Genomic DNA, 16,758 nt, shown 5'->3' on the forward strand with positions numbered 1-16,758 from the left:
CAGCAGGGAGTCTGTTTCCCCTCTCCCACTGCCCCTCCTGCCGGTGCTCTGTCTCTCTCTCTGTCTCTCTCAAATAAATAAATAAAATCTTAAATAAGAAAGATTTCAAATCAGCAACCTAACTTTACAACTAAAGAAACTACAAAAGGAAGAACAAACTAGCCAAAGCTAGCAGAAGAAAGGAAATAATAAAGATTAGAACACAAATAAAACAATAGAAAAGCAATAGAGAAAAATTAATGAAATCAAAAGTTGTTTCCATAAAAAAAAATCAGTTGACAAAACTTAGGTAGATATAATAAGAAACAAAGAGAGATTAAAAGTATTAAAATCAGAAATAAAAGTGGGAACATTAATACTGATTCTACAGAAATAAAAAAGATTATAAGAAAGTAGTATATTATGAACAAACAATGAATCATGGAACACTACATCAAAAACTAATGTAATATATGGTGATTAACATAACAATAAAAAAATTAAAAAAAAGAAAGTATAAAAAAAGCACTATGAACAATTGTACTCCCATATTATTTGATAACCTAAATGAAATGGACACATTCCTAGAAACACAAAATTATCAAGACTAAATCATGATGAAATAATCTGATTAAACCTATAACTAGTAAAGAGATTGAATAAGTAATTAAAAATCTCTTGACGGGGCATCTCGTTGGCTCAGTCAGTTAAGTGTCTGACTCTTGATTTCAGGTCAGGTCATGATCTCAGCGTTGTGAGATCAAACCCCCCCAGCACCCTCTGAGCAGGGAGCCTGCTTGAGATTCTGTCTCTCCCTCTCCCTTTGCCCCTCCCCCCACTCTTGCATGGTGTCCCTCAAAAAAAAAAAAAAAACTCTTGACAAAGAAAGGCCTTGAATCTGATGACTCTCCTGGTGAGTTCTACCAAATATCTACAAAAGAATTAATACTAATCCTACTCAAATTTTCCAAAAATTTGGAGAGGAAGTAATACTCCCTAACTCATTCTATGAGGCCAGCATTAACCTGATACCAAATCAAAGAATACTACAAAAAAAGAAAGCGGCAGGCTAATACCCCTTATGAACATTAATGCATAAATCCTCAACAAAATATTAGCAAACTGATTTGAGCATATCAAGAGACTATACACCATTACCAAGTAGAATTTATTCCTGGAATGTAAGTGTCGCTCAACATATGAAAATCAATCAGTGTAATATACCACATTTACAGAATGAAGGAAAAAAACCCACATGATCATTTCAGTTCATGCAGAAAAGCATTTGACAAAATTCAACACCCTTTTATGATAAACACATTCAACAAACCAGGAATAGAAGAAAACTTCCTCAACCTAAAAGCCATATATGAAAAACTCACAATGAGTATCCATACTCATTGGTAAAAGACTAAAAGCTTTACTCAGCCTTTTGGCTAAGATCAAGTGTAGTATCTGTTCCTATAAGTTTAAAAGCTGTACTCTTAAGATCAGTAATAATACAAGTATGCCTGCTTTCACCACTTTTATTCAGCATAGTATTGGAAGTTTTAGAGTAATTAGACAAGAAAAAGAAAAAAATGAAATTATCTCTGTTTGCAGGTGATATATGTAGAAAAACCTAGAGTCCACTAAATGAATTCAATGAAATAGCAGTATATGAAGTTGACATGGAGAAATAAGCTGCATTTCTATACATGAAAAATGAACAATCTGAAAAAGAAATAATAAAAGCAATTCCATCATGATAGCATCAAAAACAGTAAAATACTTAGGGGTTAATTTAATCAGGAAGATAAAAGATTTGCACAACAAAACTTCAAAACATTGCTGAAAGAATTTGAAGATAAAAATAAATGGAAATATGTTACATGTTCATGGGGAAGACTTAATATTATTAAAATGCCAATATTAGGGGTGCCTGGGTGGCTCAGTTGGTTAAGCATCTGCCTTTGGCTCAGGTCATGATCCCAGGGTCCTGGGATCGAGCCCTGCATCGGGCTCCCTGCTCAGCCAGGAGCCTGCTTCTCCTTCTCCCACTCCCCCTGCTTGTGTTTCCTCTCTCACTGTCTCTCTCTGTCAAATAAATAAATAAAATCTTTTAAGAAAATGCCAGTACTACTCAAAGCCAAATGCAGATTCAATTTAATCCTTACCAAAATCCCAATGACATATTTTGCAGAGATTAAAAAAAAAAAAGACACAACCTAAAATACATATGGATCTTAATGGACTCCAAATAGCCAAGGTAATCTTGAAAGAGAACAAAGCTGGAGGACTCACATTTCCTGATTTTAAAGCTTCACACAAAACTGCAGTATTGAAAACATTGTGGTACTGGCATAAAGAAAGAGATATAGACAAATGGAGGAGAATAGAGAGCTCAGAAAAACCATTGTATATATAGTCAGCTGATTTTTGACAAGGGTGCCTAGACCATTCATTGAAGAAAGGACAGTTTTTGATCAAATAAATTGCCAAGAATACTGGATGTCCATATGCAAAAGAATGAAATTATATCCTTTCCTAACACCATATACAAAAATAACTCAAAATGGATCAAAGACCTAGATGTAAAACCTAAACTATATAAAATTCTTAGAAGAAAACATATTGCAAATCTTTATGACATTGGATTTGTCAATGATTTCTTGGATATGATGCCAAAGTCACAGGTAACAAAAGAAAAAAAAATAGACAAATTGGACTTCCTGAAAAAAAAAATGCATCAAAAGTAAATAACAATGAGTAAAAAAGCAACCCACAGAATAGGAGAAAATCTTTGAAAATTATATCTTTAATAAGGAATTGTCAAAAAAATAAGGAATTGTCAAAATATATAGACTATTTCTAAAACTCAACAACTTAATGAAAAACAAAAATCCAATTCAAAAATGAGTCACGAAATTGTATAAACACTTCTTCAAAGAAGATATATAAATGGCCAATCAGCATACGAAAGATGCTCAACATCACTAATCTTTAGGGAAATGCAAATTAAAGCTACAATAATATACCACCTCATACCCATCAGGATGAATACTATAAAACAAAACAAAAAACAAACAGAAAATAACAAGTATTGACAAAGATGTGTAGAAATCGGAACCCTTGTACACTATTGTTGGAAACAGAAAATGGTGCAGCACTGTGGAAAACATTATGGCAATTCCTCAAAAAATTAAAAATAGAATTATCATTTGATTTAGCAATTTCACTTCTGAAGATACACTCAAAAGAATTGAAAGAAGAGTCTTGAGATATTTGTATACCTGTGTTCATGAAAACATTACTTACAACAGCTAAAACATGGAAGCAATCTAAGTGTCACTGATAGATGAATAGATAAGCAAAATTAAATGGGATATTATTCAGCCTTAAAGAGGAAAGAAATACTTCAATATGCTACAACATAGATGGACCTTGATGACATTATGCTAGTGAAATAAACCATACACAAAGAAACATGTATGATTCCACTTATATGATGTACCTTAGAGGAGTCAAAATTATAGACAGAATGTAGAATGGTGGTTACCAAGGGCTTAAGGGTAGGAGAGACAGGGAGTTATTGTTTAATGGGTATAGAGTTTCAGTTTTACAAAATGAAAGAGTTATGAAGATGGATAGTGGTGATGATTATATGACATTATGAATTTATTTAATGCCACTGAATTGTATACTTAAAATGGGCTACAATGGCAAATTTTATGTTACAAATATTTTGCCACAATAAAAAATATGGGAGACAATTATGAACACTAAAATCCCAGACATATTCCTAGAGTGGGGAAAAGCATACAATTTTAGACCCATAAGTTACATGGGATTTATAGGTTCTCAGAAATCATAATGGATTTTCCCTTGAGCAAAATCTAAGTTATGTTAATTTTAATTATGTTAATACTAAAAAGGGCAAATATATAATTTCAATTTTTCTAATCCAATCTAGTTACAAAAGAGTTAAAACAAGCCACAAGCAACTAAGGGAATGTCTTCTTCAAAGTAGGAAAATACTGAATATGTGTGATATTTTCTCTTTTGTTAGAAAATATAAATTAAAAGAATGAAGGAGAAAAAGTCACAGAAATCTTTCAAGCTAGTAAACCTCATCTAATCAATTAGCTTTTTAAGTTTTCCTTAGTCACCTTGCAAAAAATCAATAATCTAAATAAAACTAGGGACACCAGAGTGGCTTAGTCTGTTGAGCGTCTGCCTTTGGCTCAGGTCATGATCCCAGGGTCCTGGGATCGAGTCCTACATCAGGCTCCTTACTCAGCAGGGAGCCTGCCTCTCCCTCTGCCTGCTGCTCCCCCTGCTTGTGCTCTCTCTTTCTCTCTCTGACAAATAAATAAATAAAATCTTAAAAAAAAATAAATTAAAAAATAAATAAATAAAACTGTATGTATGGCTTTATTTAGAACTGTCCATTAATTTTGGATTTGAGTTTGTAGATTTAGATGCAAATAAATATATTCAATATTTCCTAAAAAAACAAAACAAAAAAAAAAACTTTGGTAGTTTGATATCTTGCCACAAATTCTGGCAGTGTATCAAAGTATGAAATGCAAAGCATGCTATATTAGCAAAAAGGATAAGTCACATTTATTGAAGACTTATTTTATGCCTAGTATTTTGCAAATATTTTTCATTTTATTCTCCCACTAAATTTGTGTTATTAACTCTAACAGATGACTAAACTAAAGCTTAAAATTTTGCAATGATTTGAGTTAGGTTCCATACATAATAGACAAGAATCGATTTCAAATCCATTGTTCCTGGCTCCAAAACTTGTATCTTGGAGACACAGAGACTACAGAGAGGTGATTCGAGAACCCCTAGAACTAGAAAAGGTGGAGATAGGTGAAGCGAAGACCCATGCTGGGTCTCCTATCTCAGCTTCCATGAAAGCATTTCATTGATTATTGGTTCATATACTGGACTTGGATATTGTTTCAATAAAGTGTTTCATTGCTAAAATATTTTAAAAACCACTGTTTTAAAGCAAAATCATTTCATGATACAAATGTGTGTTTTACTCCTTTTTTTTTCCTTTAACAAATTCAATTGGTAACCTTAAAAAACAACCTCAAAATTACCTTGCTATGAAAAACTTTTCCTCAGGTTCTCCTGAGGCTTCATAGCTTCAGGCTAGGTTGTGATCAAAGACCTTCCTTCAAGTTCACTTTGGGCACATCATTCAAGGTCATTATTTCTGTGATTGCCTTTTTTTTTTAAAGATTTTATTTATTTATTTGACAGAGAGAGACACAGCGAGAGAGAGAACGCAAGCAGGAGGAGTGGGAAAGGGAGAAGCATGCTTCCCACGGAGCAGGGAGCCTGATGCAGGGCTTGATACCAGGACCCTGGGATCATGACCTGAGCCAAAGGCAGACGCTTAACAACTGAGCCACCCAGGCACCCCTGTGATTGCCTTTTTAATAGCTTGATTCTGGAGTCATTTTCACAAGGATTTCAATTCTTCACATCTATCTTATATTAAAACTTATCTTTTAGAAGGGTGAATTGTAGGAAAAGGAGAAGACAAGCTAGTTATATTTTCCTAAAATTATAGGTCATCCATCCCAGTCATAGGAAACCTATTGTTTCTTTACCCAGGCATGGGGAGTGGAACTGGTCCCATTACTTCACTCTCATTGGTGCTGCTCCCTTACTCAGACATAATTTATTCTCTGTCATTTATTGATTTATTCCCATCAGTGCTTTTAGGTGCAAATTTCTTCAAAGTTGCCAGAGCAATGAAGCCGACGTTTAGGAGTGCTTGTAAGTTCCCTGAGGTCAGAGACCTTGTCTGCTTCATTTTTGTGTTACCTTCCTTTCACAACACTATGCAAGACTAATAAATTTCAAAAGGAAGACATTTATAAAATATTTAGAGGAGAGAATACAGAAATGAAAGTGTATAATGGAAGGACCAAACAAGATTAGATTTATCTGTGATTAAAACTAGTATTTTAATTACTTTGCATGTGTATGATTTGAATAATGCCTAGTTCTCTTACACATACACACACACGTACACACATACTCTCTACATGAAGATAAAGTTATGTGTGAGTCCATCTTTCCTACCACTGTTGTCTCCACATCTAAGAACATAGTATGTGCTCAATATTTATGTATTAAATGAATAAACTAATTTATACTAAATTCAATTTTTTATTATAATACGTGCCACATTGGAAGGGACTATGTCTACTGCAAAACAACTTTTGTCTAACTTTGCCATATTGCTCACTGACTTGTATTTATTTGACTATAAATTAATTAATTTTGGCACAGAATTTCTGTACCTATTTATGACTTAAGACACCAGGCAACTTCAGAGTGGGGGTAGAGAAAGGTACTTATAGTTTGGGACTCATAAAGGAATCTTTTTATGAGGACAATAATATCTCGGATGGGTTTTGTACAAATTTATTGCATTCTCCTCATGGAAGAGCTTAATGTAAGAGTTGTAAAAGATGCCAACATGTAGGGCCATCACTCATTTGAAAAAAGAAGACTGAATGGATAAATAAATGGTCAGTGATTTGTTTTATGCCTACAGTAGCTTAACCAACCACAACCCTGTATAATATTTCAGCACAAAGATATTTATGAACAGGCATTAATATCTCAGCACATACCTCATGGCAAAGCTGAAATACCTGTAAAATATTTTCAAGCTATTTTTATTTGAAAGTAAAACAATTATCAGGTAACATTTGCGGCCAAATCTACTTCATCTTGAAATAAAAGTAAATTTAAGAACATAGTACCAATTTTAATGGATTAAGGGACCTATGTATTTAAAATCACCTTAATGGATGGTGAATATATTCACAAATTATTAGACCCTATGAAACAAGGAAAAATCATTATCTCAGATGACTAAATAGTTCAAGTTTTTTTAAACATAATTGAAATTCAACCATCATAATACCTATGGGCCATGACTATCTATATTCAGATTAATTGATTTAAGTTAATTTCTCAGACAATTATGTTTTGGAAACATTCAATTTTGTGAACTGCTTCTTTATATTGCAATGCTTTATATTGAAATGCTTCTTTATATTGACCTTGCATGAGGTCATGGCATGTTAAATGATTAATACATACCTGTGTCATGCTATGACTCTGTATTACTAGACAACTGGTTATCAGTTCTCAAATATCCTTTTAGCATGACTGACTGATTGATTGATTTTTAAGAGAGAGGGGAGATGGGCAGTGGGAGAGGGAGAGAGAGAATCTTAAGCAGGCTCCATGCCCAGCTTGGAGCCTGATGCAGGGCTGGATCTCACAACCTTGAGGTCATGACCTGAGCTGAAATCAAGAGTCTGACACTTAGGGCACCTGGGTGGCTCAGTTGCTAAGTATCTGCCTTCAGCTCAGGTCATGATCCCAGGGTCCTGGGATCAAGCCCTGCATCAGGCTCCCTGCTCAGCAGAAAGCCTGATTCTCCCTTTCCCACTCCCCCTGCTTGTGTTCCCTCTCTCACTACTCTCTCTCTGTGTGTCAAATAAATAAATAAATAAAATCTTAAAAAAACAACAACAAAGTCTGACACTTAGCTGACTGAGCCACCAGGAGCCCCCTTTTAGCATGATTTAGAAGTAAACATAAGAGCAGGGAAAGATCATGATGCATGTAATATAACCCAAGGGTTTTTTTTTTTCTGTAGTGATATAGATTTCCCTAATATTATTTTGAACAATTTCCTCATTTTTTTAAAAAGCAGCCATATGGGGACAAAATGATTTAACCCTATTTTCTTCCTTTTGCTCCCAGGTCTGATGCTCCCTCAAAACCAAAAGATGATGCAAAGGAAATTGTCCTGTGGAAATTTCTAGTATATGTTATGACTATATTATTGAACACTATATAATTTTCCATTATATAGTAGAAAATCAAATAGTGCCATTCAATAGTCAAAGCATATATTTTCCCTACCCTGTATAGGTGGACAACAAAAGCAGCCTTTAGAGTTGAATTAGTCATTAGCATTATGAGATACCATAATAATTCTAGAAAAATAAGTGAATTAATATGCACAGTAGTTAACATTTTATGACATGTGCCAAAATATCTGAGGGTTTTCCTAATGTTTTATTTGATGAGGAAGATTTTTTAAAAATATTTATTTATTTATTTGAGAGAGAGCAGGAGCAATGGGGAGAAACAGAGGGAGAGGGAGAAGCAGACTCCCTGCTAAGCAGGGATCCCAAAGTGGGGCTCTATCCCAGGACTCTGAGATCATGACCTGAGCCAAAGGCAGAAGCTTAACTGATTGAGCCACCCAGGCACACCAGTGAGGAAGATTGTTTTTTAATTACCATGAAAGGAATTATTTGAACATGGGAGCATAGATATTTCTTTAAGATAATGATTTTATTTCCTTTGGATATATACTCAGAAATGGAATGGTGGGTCATATGGTAGTTCTATTTTAAATTTTTTGAAGATCTTCCATACTGCTTTCCATAATGACTGTACTGATGATATTCCCATCAAGAGTGTACAAAAGTTATTTTTGCTCCACATCCTCACCAACACTTACTGTCTTTTACTTTTTGATAATACTTTTTGATATCTCATTGTGGTTTTGATTTGCATTTCTCTGATGACTAGTGACATTGAACATCTTTTCATGTGCCTGTTGGCCATTTGTAGGTCTTCCTTGCAAAAAATATTTATTCAGGTCTTTATTCTATTTTCAATTGATTATTATGATTATTTTTGCTAGTGAGTTGTAGGAGTTCCTTAGAAAGCTTTATCATCAAAATAGTATGGTACTGGAATAAAAACAGTCACATATACTCATGAAACATAGTAGAAAGACCAGAAGTAAATGCAAGCATATACAGTCAACTAATCTTTGACAAGAGTACACAGTGGGAAAGGATAGTTTTTTCTATAAATGGTGTTGAGAAAGCTGGATATCCACATGCAAAAGAATGAAATTGGCCTTTATCTTATGCCATACACAAAACCAATTCAAAATGGATTAAATGTATAACCTGAAACTGTAAAACTCCTAGAAGATAACATAGGGGAAAAGCTACTTGGTTTTTGTAATGATATCTTGTACTTGACATCAAAAGCACAGGCAACAAAAGTCAAAATAAGCAAGTGGGACTACATCAAACTAAAAAGTTTCTGCACAGTAAAGGAAACAATTATCAAATTGAAAAGGCAATATGGAATGGGAGAAAATATTTGTAAACTATATATCCTATAAGGAGTTAATATCCAGTCTGACTTCTTTAATTAGTTATTTTTGTGATTTGGCAATGTCCTAAACATTCCAGTAAAATGAAACAACTCAGCAATAGAATTCAGTGAACTGTTGGGCAAAATGAAATTGGCAAATATATGGGCAGATACATTTTGGCATAGAACATTGCAATAACAAAGTTGTTCTGATCATTTGAGCACTGGATTATTAATAAAGTTCTCCAAGCAGTTATATTGTCCCCTTCCTGTGCCTTTATCCTAAAGTACAAGTTATAATTTTATCCCTGGCATTAACATACTATAGCTTGATTTATAAGATATTTTCCCTATCTCCACTAATGCAGGCGGCAAGTGATAATATGACCCATCAACAAATACATACTAATATTGTATCTCACTAAATGTGTATAATTCAGATTCCTTGCCTATTAAATTTAGTGTACACATCAACAGATATTTAGAATTTAGAAGTCAACTCTGAATTGAATTGGAATAGACTAGACCTAATAGCCAGTTGTTAAGCCTTCAAAAATGTTAACTCCATAAAATAATATTAGAAACATTTCATCAACATTTCTCTGTAGCTCAAGTTTTACAAATTTATCTTAAAAGATGTGGTGTAGCTAAAAACATGGTTTGAATCTTAGGACAGCTGAAGAATTTGGTTGGTGATCGAGGGATCCCTAAGATGAGATTTGTGGACACATTTTTCAAATACTTTGAGGACTCTGTTGGCTGCTTTATCAGAGAATTTACTGGGAATTGTAACCCTGACATGTCTTAAAATCAAAGTAAATAAGCCCATTGCTTCCTTAAAAGAAGAAAATGTATATTCTGAGTACTATTTTGAAGATAAGTAACTCAGTTTTTAAGCATTTCTGTATGTATATATGTGTGTTGTATGTTTTCAATGCAAGATAATTTTATTTTACAAAGCTAGTTGCTGAACACATTTAAAGTGTACAATGGCTTAAACATAGAATTTTTTTTTTTTTTATTTCTTGCTTGTATAATGTCCAGGAGGTATGATCCTGGCAGACTGAATAGTCTCCTTCCAGGGGTGGTTCAAGAATCTTTCTCTTGTGGTTTTATTTACTTCACCTTGTGGCTTCCATGGTTACTATGTTGATTTTTGTTCAAGATGGCAGGAAGGAGAAAGAGCTTGGAGTTCACGTATGGAAGTTTTTAATGAACCAGTGGTATAAGGGGTTAATATGACTTTTCCCTATATTCCATTGGCCAGAACACCATCACCTGGTTTTATGGGCTGAATTGTGTTTGCCCATAATTTATATGTTGAAGTCTTAAAAAGTCCAGTATCTCAGAATTTGACATTTATGGAGGTAATTAAGCTAAAGTGAGGTCTTTCCCCTTTAGACTATTAGTTGTTTGAGGTCAAGAATTAGATGCTCTCCTTGATTCCAAAGTGCCTAGCACATTGAATGACATGAAGTTGGCATTTAATAAATATTTGTTGAATGAATAAGGGATTATGTCAACATGAAAAACCCTGGAGGGAATGTTAAGAACTGGTAAATAGATTGCTGATGACCTTCAGATATTTTTTATTCTGGATTATTCCAAGTTCTTTATTTCTTGCCACAGAAACTGCCAGTTTGTGTATTTTAATTAACTGTTAGCTCCCCCTGGGATAGTTAGAAGCCGGCAGTTACTTTGGTAAATAGCATCAATATGGAGCATCTGGTTCTCTGAAGCTAAGTCCTATGTTCAAGTCCTGTAAATTGTTCAGTCTAGAGAGAGGCAGACTCCATCCCCTGGCAAAGGTAGGGGAGATTTGATCTCAGGAATGCCTCCTACTACTTTGCATTTGCATGCTCTCCCAGACAATAGTTTTTCATTAGACTTTCAATAACACTCCTCAAAACCAGTTAAACTGTCAGGAACTATATGTCACTGTCTTACCTGTTTTCTTGGTTGTCCCATTAGCATACTTAGGTGCCGGGAGGGAGTTGAGAACCCTTATCAGAAGAGAAACAGGAATATGAAGACTCCTGAGTCATTCAGAAGTATTTACTTTCCTAGAAAAGCCCAGAAGTCATCAAAGATTAGAACTACAGCTGATAGTGATAAACAATTATCCTGCCTAGAGAGGTAGAAGCACCAAGATCATAAAGAAAATGAGGGTGAAAATATTTTTATTTGAGATAAAATAATAGAGCGGAAAATGTGGTAGAGAGGAAGGAGTGTTTGTGTGTGTTTCCCCAAGACTGCAGTAGGGTTGTATGAGATATTACTGTCCCTCAACTTTACAAGATTCTTGAGTAGCTCTGGGAATTGGGAAGTCTGCAGTTTACAACCTCTCTCTTCTGTTGTAAGCAATTTAACCAAGCTCCTGTTAGCAAGAGACACTTAAGCAACAGAAATCCTAGAGGAGATTTTTAAGCCCATAGTAAAGATAATACAATCCTCCTGCATAAAAACAAAGGATTATTCATACTGTGCTGCTGGTGAAGTCTCATTTCACAACCGATGTAACTTTCTATATTAAATCAGCCCCACCAGCACTGGAATGAGCCAAACTCAGGTGTCATTTATCACTAGCCATTTTAGGTGCACCAACCATAGAGCCAGCCCTCAGTTTGACCCTTCCAACGGCTCACCCCACTGTGTGAGCAGAGGTTTTTATCTGTAGACATGCTGATCTTTTTCAGGATTCAAATTTATTTTCCTGACATGGTTCATGGCTCCTGTCTCCAGGTGCTTGTCCTCTGAAGGAAGAAGCTGCCTTTGCAGTACCCCTCCCATAACAGGTCATATCCCTTTGGCAATTTGTAGCCCTGGCTCCTTTTCATCTCTTAAATCTCAGTTTATGATCCATTTACCTGAATAATTCATAATCAATTGAGGCACTAATTTTGCCATTTGCTGAATCACCCAGGATGTATGTCATGAGGAGGTACTATTTAATTGCAGAGTGATTGGTGATTGACAGATTTGGTTTTTTGTTTTTGTTTTGCTTGTTTTGTTTTGTTTTATGGGTTACTTTGACAGACCTGAGGAAAACACATTCCTCTTCCTTTTCCAGATGAAAGCCTATATTAAAACAGGTGATGTTATTTTATACTTCTTTCGTTTTTCTTTTTTTCTTCCTTTTTTTCTTTTTAAAAAATAAATTACCTTGTGGAAAGCAAGTTCTTTGCTCACACCTAGAATGGATCGCTCATTAGAGTATTTTCTTTTTTTTTTAAAGATTTATTTATTTATTTGAGAGAGTGAGAATGAGAGAGAGAGAGAGTACATGAGAGGGGGGAGGGTCAGAGGGAGAAGCAGGCTCCCCGCTGAGCAGGGAGCCTGATGTGGGACTTGATCCCGGGACTCCGGGATCATGACCTGAGCCAAAGGCAGTCGCTTAACCAACTGAGCCACCCAGGCGCCCTCATTAGAGTATTTTCTAATCATTATATTTCTCCTCTATTCTTGAGGTGTTATCAGTGGGGGATTAGAGTTATACATTATATATGAGGTCACACCAGTGTGACTGTAAACACCAACATTATTGAATTCATTCATTCCTCAACACACGTTTCTTGAGGGCCTACTAGATACTTGTAGGTACCTACTTGTGGGTGCTAAAAATACAGAGTAAAAAAAAAAAAAAAGACAGCATTTTGCCCTCCTTAAGCTTGTATTTTATATTCCTTGGACTCCATCATGGTAGGATGGTGTCACCAAAACACTGCAGTCTTTGAAACCAGTGAACCTGAAGTTTCCCCAAATATTAGAAGTGTGATGTTACAATATAAGGGAAGCACAGTATAATGGTTTTTTCATAACCTTTGGAACCAGACAGATCCAGTTTCTCTTTCTGGCTTTGTGACCTTGGCCAAATTATTCAACTCCTTTAAGTCTCAGGTTTTCTCACTTGCACAAGGGTGAAATTAATACCCCATCCCATCCCAGACTATGATAGGGCCAAGATCAATATGTATGTAGTCCATCATACCATATATATAAATGCTTAAAAGGTAGGAGGCAAGTTAACATACTGTGAAATAAAACATCTTCTCACTCTTACCTTAATATTTTCATAATCACCTGAAAGTCCAATTTAAAATTTAACATTCTTGAATTCCTCAAAGTTTTGAACATGAAACATTGGTGACTAGTCTGTAGTCTCTAGCCCAGAGCTCATGCTTTCTTCTCTTCCCACTCCCAGGTCACTGGCTCACCATGAGAGACCCATCCAGGTTCCATCTGCAACCCCTAAACAGCTGTCCCTTGACTGCCCCCTGGCCTAAGGGTGCATGTGTCAAGCTTTGAAACCAGTGAACCTGAGAAAATGGACCTCAGAAACACACACTTGCATACTCTGAAAATGGGCTTGGAAGAAGGGCAAGGGTTTCCATGATCTCTGGTAGCCAGAACATTAGCTATGTTAAAAGAAAAACTGAGACCTATTAAAAATGTTGAATTCATTTGGGCAAAAATCAGTTCAAAGAGGGCAATATCCCATCTAGCAGATCGAAAGGAGCTCTGAGATTCTAAACAAGATGAAAAACTTTTGTAGGCAGAAGGGAGTGGGAAAAAGGAAGGTGTACCATGAAAAAGTGGGTTAGTAATTGCAGCTACTTTCCTTTCCTAGACAGCAGGGGTTTATCAGGCAGATTACCCAGCTAGTGCTGATGAAATGATTCCTGGCTGATTGGGCTTAAGATTCCATTTTTGTGAGAGCTAAAACTGTACTTAAGTCTCATTTTGGTGATGCAGGACTTAGCACAAGTGACTCTATTTGGGGCCTATTACCTTATTTATTTATTTATTTTTTAGCATCCAGGATTAGAGGATGTCTCAGGGTTCTGGCAGGCATATTCTTTTTGAGTCTATTGACTCTTTTCCTTATAAGAGTGGATTAGGAGGAGGGTCAGAGTGAGGCCCAGTTAACTGAGGAACTGTTAACAACTAAGGTAATAGTAAATCTAAATGAAGTAACAAAAAGTTCTTACTTTTGTGCTGAAGTCATGGTAAATACTCTACCAAAGGGGTATAATTTATATCAGTAGTAGAATAAAAACAATTTTGTTGACCTCAAAGATACACTAACATATTTATAGCTGCCATCTCAGTGCCTGGTATTTAGAGAGATCTTAAAAGACGTTTTTGCCATTTATTCTTCATGGGACATCAAAAGGGTAGCTGATTCCTGTGCCAGGAGCATTGGTGGGCTTAGATTCTTTAGAGTTCTCAAGGGGATCTCCTGCAGCTCTGGGACCATGCTTAGCTCTGAATATATTTGAAGGTAATTTCTCCTTTTGGTAATATATTTTTGGGAGGGACAGATAGTTTTCCACTGAGAACAAAGAAGAGGACATTACTGTATTTACAACAAACACTAAGCTACCATGAAATTGCTCATCTTTTGATTTTAATTTCATGCCTCTACAGAGGTGCACACATAGGAAAACTAGTTTATTCCACTTATCAAAGTGAGATGAATGGGTGAGATTTAACAGCAGCAGCTTGATGAATGAATGAATGTATTTTTGTGACATTAACATAGTTAAAATTCACTATCTTTCCCCATGACCTCCCACATCTCCTGATGGCTTGTGGCATATTAAGAGGCATATTTTAATCCTTAAAACAGCCACAAAAATAAATAAAATAACTACATTTGAAAGTGACACAGCAAACTATCTATTTAACAAGTATATACAAAAAGAAAAAGGAAGAGAATCATCAGACATATAGACAATAGCAAAATGGTAAACATATAGTGAAAGGGGAATGATTTTCCTCTAAAATCAGGACAAAGCAGAGAGGTCTGCTCTGTGCCATTATTTTTCAATATTGTGTTGCCAGTGTAATAAGAAAAAAATCATATTGGGAAGGAAAAAGCAAAACTGTCTTTAATCTCTGACAATTGTGATCCTCTATCTAGAAAATCCTAAGGAATACACACATGCACACATGAGTTCTCTCTTATATGTCTCCTAAACAAGTTCAGTACAGTCATTGGATAAAAAAATCAGTATGTGTCTATATATTAGCAACAAACACACCAAAAATGAAAATAAATTATTCCATTCACAATAGTATCAGAAAAATGAAATGCTTTACAATAAAAAGAACAACACCACCACCACCAACAACAAAATGCACTGGCATCTATGAAACATTTCTGAAAGAAATTAAAGATCTAAATAATGGAGAGGCATTCCAAGTTAGTGGATTTGAATATTGAATATTATCAGGGCTCTAATTCTTTTAAAATTAATGTATATATTCAACACATTTACATCCAAAAAAATCCAACAGTTTTTTTGCAGAAATTAACAAACTGATCTCAAAATTTATATAGAAGTGCAAAGGAGAATAGCCAAAACAATTCTGATTAAGAACAAAACTGGATAACATACTTCTCAATATCAGAACTTACTATAAAGGTATAGTAAGCAGTATGTTAATCAATACAACATGGTGTTTTCCTGAGGATAGTTATATAGAGCAAAGGAAGAATTAAGAGTATAAAATAAACTTCTATACTTAAGGTTAATTGATTTTTGACAATGAGGACAAATCAGTTTAGTGGGAAAAACACATACTTTTCAATAAATAGTGCTGGGAATTTGGAAATCCTTATACAAAAGGATGAATTTAGACCATTACTCCAAGCTATTGACAAAAATAAACACAAAAATGGGTTACACATATAAATGTAAGGGTTACCACTCTAAGCCTTGTAGAATAAAATATAAGAGGAAATCTTTAGGACCTTGAATTAAGCAGTTTTTACATATAATACCCAAAACATGATCAATACAATTTTATAATATGAATAATTGGACTTCATCAACATTAAACTTTGGTGCTTCAAAAATAATCATTAAGAATTTTTTTACTTTATTTTTAAAAATATTTTATTTATTTATTTGACAGAGAGAGGGCACAAGTAGGCAGAGCAGCAGGCAGAGGGAGAGGGAGAAGCAGGCTCTCCGCTGAGCAGGGAGCCTGATGCGGGGCTGGATCCCAGGACCCTGGGATCATGACCTGAGTCGAAGGTAGACATTTAACCAACTGAGACACCCAGGTACCCCAGAAATTTTTTTTAAAGCCACAGCTTGGAGTAAAATATATACCATATATCTGATAAATGACTTGTATTCCTGACATTTAAAATATTCTTACAACTCAACAAGAAGACAAACAACCCCATTAAAAGTGAGCAAAGATTTGACTAGACATTTCATCAAAGAAAACATATAAGTGGCAAGTAAGCATATGAATCTATGCTCAATATTAATAATTAAAGAATGCAAATGAAAATCATAATGAAATAACACTTCACACTCCCTGGAATGGTTATAACAAAAAGATAGACAATAACAAATGTTGGTGAGGATGTGGACAAACTGGAATCCATATACATTGGTGGGAATGTAAAATGATGCAGTCACTTTGGAAAACAGTTAGACAGTTTTTCAAAAAGTTAAAAATAAATTTACTCTATGGCCAATAATTCCCATCCTGGGAATCTACCCAAGAGAAATTAGTGCATACATATTCCTGCATGTGAAT

General features: G+C 35.0%; 1 pseudogene; it reads left to right on the forward strand.

The window, feature by feature from the left end:
* The first annotated feature begins 1,393 nt into the window (after positions 1-1,393).
* On the forward strand, positions 1,394-1,505 carry LOC112829822 (U2 spliceosomal RNA; annotated as a pseudogene).
* Positions 1,506-16,758: the final 15,253 nt, after the last annotated feature.

This window comes from Callorhinus ursinus, unplaced genomic scaffold, assembly GCF_003265705.2.
Source record: "Callorhinus ursinus isolate GAN/ISIS: 27379988/994484 unplaced genomic scaffold, GSC_fseal_2.0 scaffold21, whole genome shotgun sequence".
Classification (NCBI taxonomy): Eukaryota; Metazoa; Chordata; class Mammalia; order Carnivora; family Otariidae; genus Callorhinus; species Callorhinus ursinus.